At 42.2% G+C, this 7,392-nt stretch overlaps 1 non-coding gene across 1 annotated transcript; it reads left to right on the top strand.

Annotated features, from left to right (window-relative positions):
* Positions 1-595: 595 nt before the first annotated feature.
* Positions 596-667, top strand: TRNAS-GGA (transfer RNA serine (anticodon GGA)). The gene has a single exon. It is a non-coding gene; the product is annotated as a tRNA-Ser (tRNA).
* The last annotated feature ends 6,725 nt before the right edge of the window (positions 668-7,392 follow it).

Raw genomic sequence — 7,392 nt, 5'->3', positions numbered from 1 at the left:
CAGAATTGCCCAGAGGAGATAAGAGGGCACTGCATTAACCTTCTCACCCAATATGCTCCTGGTTCCAAGAGGAGAAAGAAACCAGACTGAAGTTAATTGGGGTTATTACTGACATACTTCAGGCAGGTGACAGATTTTAGTCTGACTCTTTCTCCCAGGTCTGGACATCCCCAGAAAAGCTTTCTCTGGGATGCAGGAGCAGGTGAGTGATGTAGCCTATTTATGACTAGCTCAAAGGGTTCCCTGGTGGCTCAGAGGTTAAAGGGCCTGCCTGCAATGCAGGAGACCTGGGTTTGATCCCTGGGTCAGGAAGATTCCCTGGAGAAGGAAATGGCAATCCACTCCAGTATTCTTGCCTGGAGAATCCCATGGACGGAGGAGCCAGGTGGGCTGCAGTCCATGGGGTCCCAAAGAGTCAGACACAACTGAGCAACTTAACTTTCACTTTCACTTTCAGATGGTAAAACGTCTGCCTACAATGCGGGAGACCTGGGTTCAATCCCTGGGTTGGGAAGATCTCCTGGAGAAGGGAATGGCAACCCACTAGAGTATTCTTGCCCCCCGCCCCAAAAAGGGGCTCAAAGAAATATGGGCTTCCCTGGTGGCTCAGATGGTAAAGCGTCTGCCTGGAATGCAGAAGACCTGGGTTCAATCCCTGGGTTGGGAAGATCCCCTGAAGAAGGAAATGGCAACCCACTCCAGACTCTGGCCTGGAAAATTCCATGGACTGAGGAGCTTGGTAGGCTGCAGTCCATGGGGTCGCAAAGAGTTGGACACGACTGAGCAACTTTATTATTTATTTATAAGATTTAAGAGACAAATGCATCTTGCAATATCTGCCAACTACACAGCTTTCTCGAATGCTGTCTCAAAAGCACTTAAAAGGCAAGTAGGATGGGAGGTCTGAAGTATACTGTGGATGAAGGACTTGGCAAAGATAATTGGTCAATATGCCATACTGGTACCCAGTAAAGTTGAACTGGCCATAAATCAGCTGGGCAATCATAAATTTAGCTTTTGTTAAGTGTGTTAACAATGTTGCAGGGAAAGGTCAATTCTGACTCCATGACGATGTATTTCTTTGACTTTAACCTTTGCTTGTCATTCTTTTGTTATTATAATCATATAAAATGATTTGCCTCAGGGAAACCTGCCCCTCTGCTTGAAGAGATTAACACATCCCCTTCTTGAGATTGGCCATTCCAGCAGATGTCTGCAAGATAATGATCTTTATTTCCTCAACTCCTCTCCATCTCTGTCCTAGAAAAGAACCTGGCATCCAGACCCTGAAGAGATGGTTATTTTGAGACATTAGTCTGCCATCTTCTCGCTCAGCCAGCTTGCCAAATAAAATCTCATTCCTTGCCTCAACACCACCTCTCTCAGTTAATTGGCCTGTCATGCGGCAAGCAGACAGAGCTTGGACTTGGTAGCAATAGGAGAGAAGGACATGTTATTTCCCAAACCAGACATGAGAAAATACAATGTGTGCCATATGCCTTTCCCTACATTATCATAATCTGACCAGCATATTAGAAAGCCATGAACTTATCCACTTTATACTAGTGCTTATCATCTGTTATTGCAGTTCACTGAGATCCATCTCTCTGAGCTATCCCTGTTCCAAGATTCCAATTTTCAATGAGGATTGCATTTCTTCAGTTTAATTTCCTGTGAATTCCTGTTTAAAATCAGTGTGGTTGCTTGATATTTAATTTAATTAACTGAAATGCAGTTTAACTGATAAATGCTGTCTTTGCATCCATAGTCTGTTCTGGAACTTTTGAGCCCCTCACATTCTGAGCCCAGCCATGTGACTTAGGCCAATATGAAGTTAGCAAAGGGGGAAAAGCAAAGGCGGGGAAAACGCTTGCATATTTCTGCTTCCTCTATTGCTTTTCTTGAATCCACTGGGATCAGAGTCACACATGAGCTAGCTTAGTGGAGCAATAGGAGAGATGCCTCAATAGAGGCCAGTTCAAACTGATCAGTTCCAGTCTCAGAAAATGAGCTGGCCCAGACCAGACCAGAAAGTCTCCCAGTCAACCCACAGTTCTGTGAGGAATTATTTAAAATAATAATAATGTTTTAAGACACTGATTTTGGAATGATTGTTATGTAACATTATTGTGACAATAGCTAAGAAAAAGGAAAGGTGATGTGAATAATTTAATTTATGGCTGTTGAATAAGAACTAATAATAAGTCTTGCCAAATGAGTGAGAATACATCTTATCATTGATGAAATAATTTGCTATTTGGCCATCTTATGTCTTATGACAAAATCTGACTGTCCCTAAAAATTGACTTGGGGGCCGGGGATATTGTAGAAGCTGCCCTGCTCCTCCCCTGAGCTTGGGGGTTGTCCAACAGTGAGCCTGTCTGCTGGGGGTGGAACAGCATAATTTCTCCCCACCTGAAGAAAGCAGTGTGCTCTCTCCTGGATTTCTGGCAGTCCTACTTCAAGCTAATCCCACATGGGCTCCAAGACATCAAGTGTGTATGCTTGATATGATAGTAATTGTTTTCCTTTTAGCTATAATAAATTTGCCTTTCTCTTTCTTGGAGAGAAAGTGTATTTGTGAAACTTTTACGCTGAATGAATGTTGAGAATCATCTAGTCAAACAATTTTCTTAATTGCATAAGGACCTTTCTTTCTCAAGAGGAAATATCTGGACACTGCTAACTAATTTTTTTTTAAGTTAAAACCCAGAATTTCCTATTGGACACAGGTCAAAGGGAGCACAGTGAAGAGAACCCCTCTTCTCTGTACCTTCTCTTTCCCTCCCCCACAGAGCTGCCAGAGCCCCCGGATCAGTGCTTCTCAAACTTTACCAACTGTAGCAATCACATAAAATCTTGTTAAAATCCAGAGTCAGAATCCTTGGATGGGGACCTGAGATTCTGTATTTCTCACAAGCTCCAGGGTGATATAACACAACTGGTGCAGGAGCATACTTTGAGTGAGAAGGCTCCAGAACATTTCAGAACAACCCAAACAACACTGACTTTTCCCAGTCTCTCCTTTTTATAAACAAGGGGTCTGACTCCTGAAAGGTGACATTCAAGTTCAGGCAGGGACTCCCCACACACATCAGTGTCCTCTCTTCTCATCACTTTCTCTGACCCAAATCCTTGGAGATTCCTATCCAATAATAAAAATACTACTTACTAAAAATGCTGACCTAGGTTTATACATAATTTTTCTTTCTGCTAAGATATTTTCACTCACCAAAAGGATCTATGGTTTTAAAATCAACTAGTTCCAAGAAGTTTTGCAGGATAAAAATACATGCAAAGACATCAAGAGTTTTAAATAGCATCTCTTAAAATAACCTATATGCCAATAAAACACATATAAATACACAGAAGGCAAAACAAACAAAATGATCACATGACCGCACAATGAAGGGTGCCAAGTAACCTAACTCCAGAATTTAGAAGGAATGTCCTCTCTCTGTAATGTCAGTGAGAGGGAGTTGTTTGTGTTTTGCTTCCTGATACAGAGCAGTTTTATTTGCTAGGAAGAAAGAAGAGAAAAATGTTTCTCACTGGTTTCTGATCCTGATTACTAGAATCTTGGCATCTAACCCCCCAGCAAAGCCACATTTAAGTGACAGACCACATGGGGGGAGACACGTCCAGGTCAGCAACTTCACAGAGGATGAAATCCACACATCTAGACTGGTAGCTGCACACAGCATTAGGTTTCAGCCTGGACCTGAGAAAGACCTTCCCCATCACCTTCCCCATCGCTCAACAGCACGCCGAGCTTAGGCCAATCTATAGGCTCTGTGCCCTACCCCAGTTCCAGAGAAAAACACCCCTCAAAGATAAACCCAAAACTCCTTCATGTGAGCTCCTTAAAAATCCTGCAGACCGAAAGAAAGAGGATTTGGGGCTTCTCTGTTGGCTCAGCAGTAAAGAATCTGCCTGCCAATGCAGGAGACACTGGTTCATTCCCTTGTTCGAAAAGACCCAACATGCCATGGAGCAACTAAGCCTGTGCCCCACAAATACTGAGCCTGTGCTCGAGAGCCCCAGAATCCCAACTACAGTGGCCAGAGCACCCTAGGGCCCGCGCTCAGCAGCAAGCCCAGCCATCACGATGAGAAGCCCCTGCCCACTGCAACTAGAGGAAAGCGCATGCAGTGACAAACGAAGGCCCGGCACAGCCAAAAATAAAAATAAATGAAATTATTTTAAAAACAGAGGAAGAGGATTTTATCCTAAATATTCAGATGATGAGTACCTGGAAGGAGCAGAATCTTTCACCTCCTGTATACACTTTGCCTATCAGACTCTCAGCCCACTCCTCCATCACTAGTTTATTCTTGCTCCTCATTCAGGTTTTAGTTTCAATGCTACCTTTCCAAGGAGTCTGTTTCTTACTCTAGATTGCATACTCTCAAGGGACCCTATGATTTTGTCAGGATATAATTATTTGTGTGATTATTTTGTTTAACGTCTGATGAAGATGCTACTGAGCATGATAGCTGTTTGGGAAATAATTGTTGAATGAATGACTGAATACCTGTTGAAACAAAACTTGTATTTTTTCTGTTTATTTATTTATTTTTGACTGTAAAACGCAGCTTTCAGGATCTTAGTTCCTTAACCAAGGATGAAACCTGGGCCCTGGCAGTGAAAGTGCCAAGTCCTAACCACTGACCACCAGGAAATTCCCAAAAGCCATGTCTTAATCAGTATAAAATGGAAAGAGAAAATCAAAACAACAGCAGCAAACAAGATGAAATATAGAACCTCAGACTAGAGTACCAAATATGAGTGAGGACATAGAAAAGGCTTTTAAGGACACTGGTTTTAGAAAATCCAATTCAAATCCTTACTCAATGGAAGAGAACAGATCCAACATCATTGAGAATTTAATCCATGATGAAGCAGAGACTGCAAAGGATAGAATTGAGATTTTTTTTTTTCCTCAGAATTTAAAGAAAAAAGATAAAGAAATGAAAACAATGTGGTAGAAAATCTTATGTAAGGACTTAAAAAATATAAATCTAGTTTCAGAGTTATAAACATATCTGATGGGATGAAACAAAAGAAAATCAGAAATAAATGCTGTAAAGACTAAGTTTAAATGAGAAGAGGTCAATAAATCACTGAAGGATAATGGTTTAAAACTTCAATTCTAAGAAAACAATAAAAAAAAAGAAAAGAAAAGAAAAGAAAACCCACAAATAGACACCTGCTAGTTGCATTTTTGAATGAATAGAACATAAAAATTAAAAACAAAAAATCCAACAAAACAATCTGAGACACAGAAATTACCTCAAATGAAAGGAAAATGAGTGCCAGTAAATAATGATGGAGAGTCTAGAAAGACAAGGTTGGTAAACCAGTAATTGCATACACAGATTAAGTCACTACTTGTAGGAAGGAACAAAAATAAGATAGTAAGCCTGCAAGACTTCAGAAATTATATCAATCCTGTATCCTTTCTGAATAATATTAATAATAAACTACCAAAAGCTTACATTACTGCTGAATGAAAGATGATTCAAATTAAAGTGTCATGTTTTATTGTTCAAATATACACTTGCTATGTAAATTCAGCAGTCATAAAATGTTATGCATAAAGTAACAGTTCACTCAATGTATAAATTAAAAACTCTAAGATGAAATGGGCAGAATTACAACTAATGGAGAAGACTTTAAACAAGGTGCTTTAGATTTTGTTAAATGAAGAACACAGAAGCAGATGAAGAGGTAAATAACTGCATGAAGAATTTAAATAATATAAAATAAATGTGCAAGGAAGGGCTGAAAGATATAATCTGTAAACAACCAAAAAAATGCACCTCTTTCCCAACTTGCCTTGAAACAGTTAGAAAAATTGATCATGTATTAAACAACATCAACAACACTTTGCAACTTGTAATTAACAAAAATTATGTTTGTCACATTTTCTAGCACAGATGTTTTACAACTAGAAATTGCCAGTAAAATTTTAAACAGGATAAAAATAAATCAGCCTTTTGAAAAGTGGGAATTTTGTCATAACTTTGGTTGAGCCTTATATAGGAGTGTGAGTTTTCACCTTAAATTGTGTGGCCTGAAGCTTAAGATATTTGAGTACAAATAGAGAATAGATAGTGAAGGGAAAGTTGCTCAGTCGTGTCTGACTCTTTGTGACCCCATGGACTGCACAGTCCCTGGAATTCTCCAGGCAAGAATACTAGCCTTTCCCTTCTCCAGGGGATCTTCCCAACCCAGGAATCGAACCCAGGATTCCCGCATTGCAGGTGGATTTTTTTACCCGCTGAGCCACAAGGGAAGCCCAGAGAATAGATACATGTATGCATAATACTCCCTGGGGTCGCGCGCTGGCTGCGATGGACCGCGCAGAAGCGCGGCTGTGAGGAGCTACGCCTCGCCTAAGGTCAGGGGTAGTGACAAAGGGCGCCAGGCTGAGACAGCGCAGGAGCTGCGGCCGAGAGGAGCTTCCCCACATCCGAGGTAAGGGGCGGCGGCCGAGAAGAGCTACCACACGCCCAAGGTCAGGGGCGGCAGCAGAGAGGAACTACCCCACCCCGGAGGTCAGCGGCCCCAACCGAGAGGAGCTATCCCACCGCCAGGAGCGGCTGCTAAGCGGGCGCAGGAGGGCAGAGAAGAGCTACTCCACGTTCAAGATCAGGAGGGGCGGCCATGAGAAGACACCCATCCTCCAAGGTAAGAAGCAAGGGCTGCGTGCTTCAAGGTAAGGAGCACGGCTGGAGCAGCTGTGAAGAGATACCCCACGTCCAAGGTAAGAGAAACCCAAGTAAGACGGTAGGTGTTGCGAGAGGGCATCAGAGGGCAGACACACTAAAACCGTAAACACAGAAAACTAGCCAATCTGATCACAGGATCAAAGTCGTGTCTAACTCAGTGAAACTCAGCCATGCTGTGTGGGGCCACCCAAGACAGCCGGGTCATGGGGGAGAGGTTTGACAGAATGTGGTCCACTGGAGAAGGGAATGGCAAACCACTTCAGTATTCTTGCCTTGAGAACCTCATGAACAGTATGAGAAGGCAAAATGATAGGATACTGAAAGAGGAACTCCCCAGGTCGGTAGGTGCCCAATATGCTGCTGGAGATCAGTGGAGAAATAACTCCAGAAACAATGAAGGGATGGAGCCAAAGCAAAAACAATACCAGATGTGGATGTGACTGGTGATAGAAGCAAGGTCTGATACTGTCAAGGGCAATATTGCATATGAACCGGGAAAGTTAGGTCCATGAATCAAGGCAAATTGGAAGTGGGCAAACAGGAGATGGCAAGACTGAATGTCGGCATTCTAGGAATCATCGAACTAAAATGGACTGGAATGGGTGAATTTAACTCAGATGACCATTATATCTACTACTGTGGGCAGGAATCCCTTAGA

This window comes from Dama dama, chromosome 23, assembly GCF_033118175.1.
Source record: "Dama dama isolate Ldn47 chromosome 23, ASM3311817v1, whole genome shotgun sequence".
NCBI classification, from domain to species: Eukaryota; Metazoa; Chordata; class Mammalia; order Artiodactyla; family Cervidae; genus Dama; species Dama dama.
This window is presented reverse-complemented; position numbering and strand designations above follow the sequence as displayed.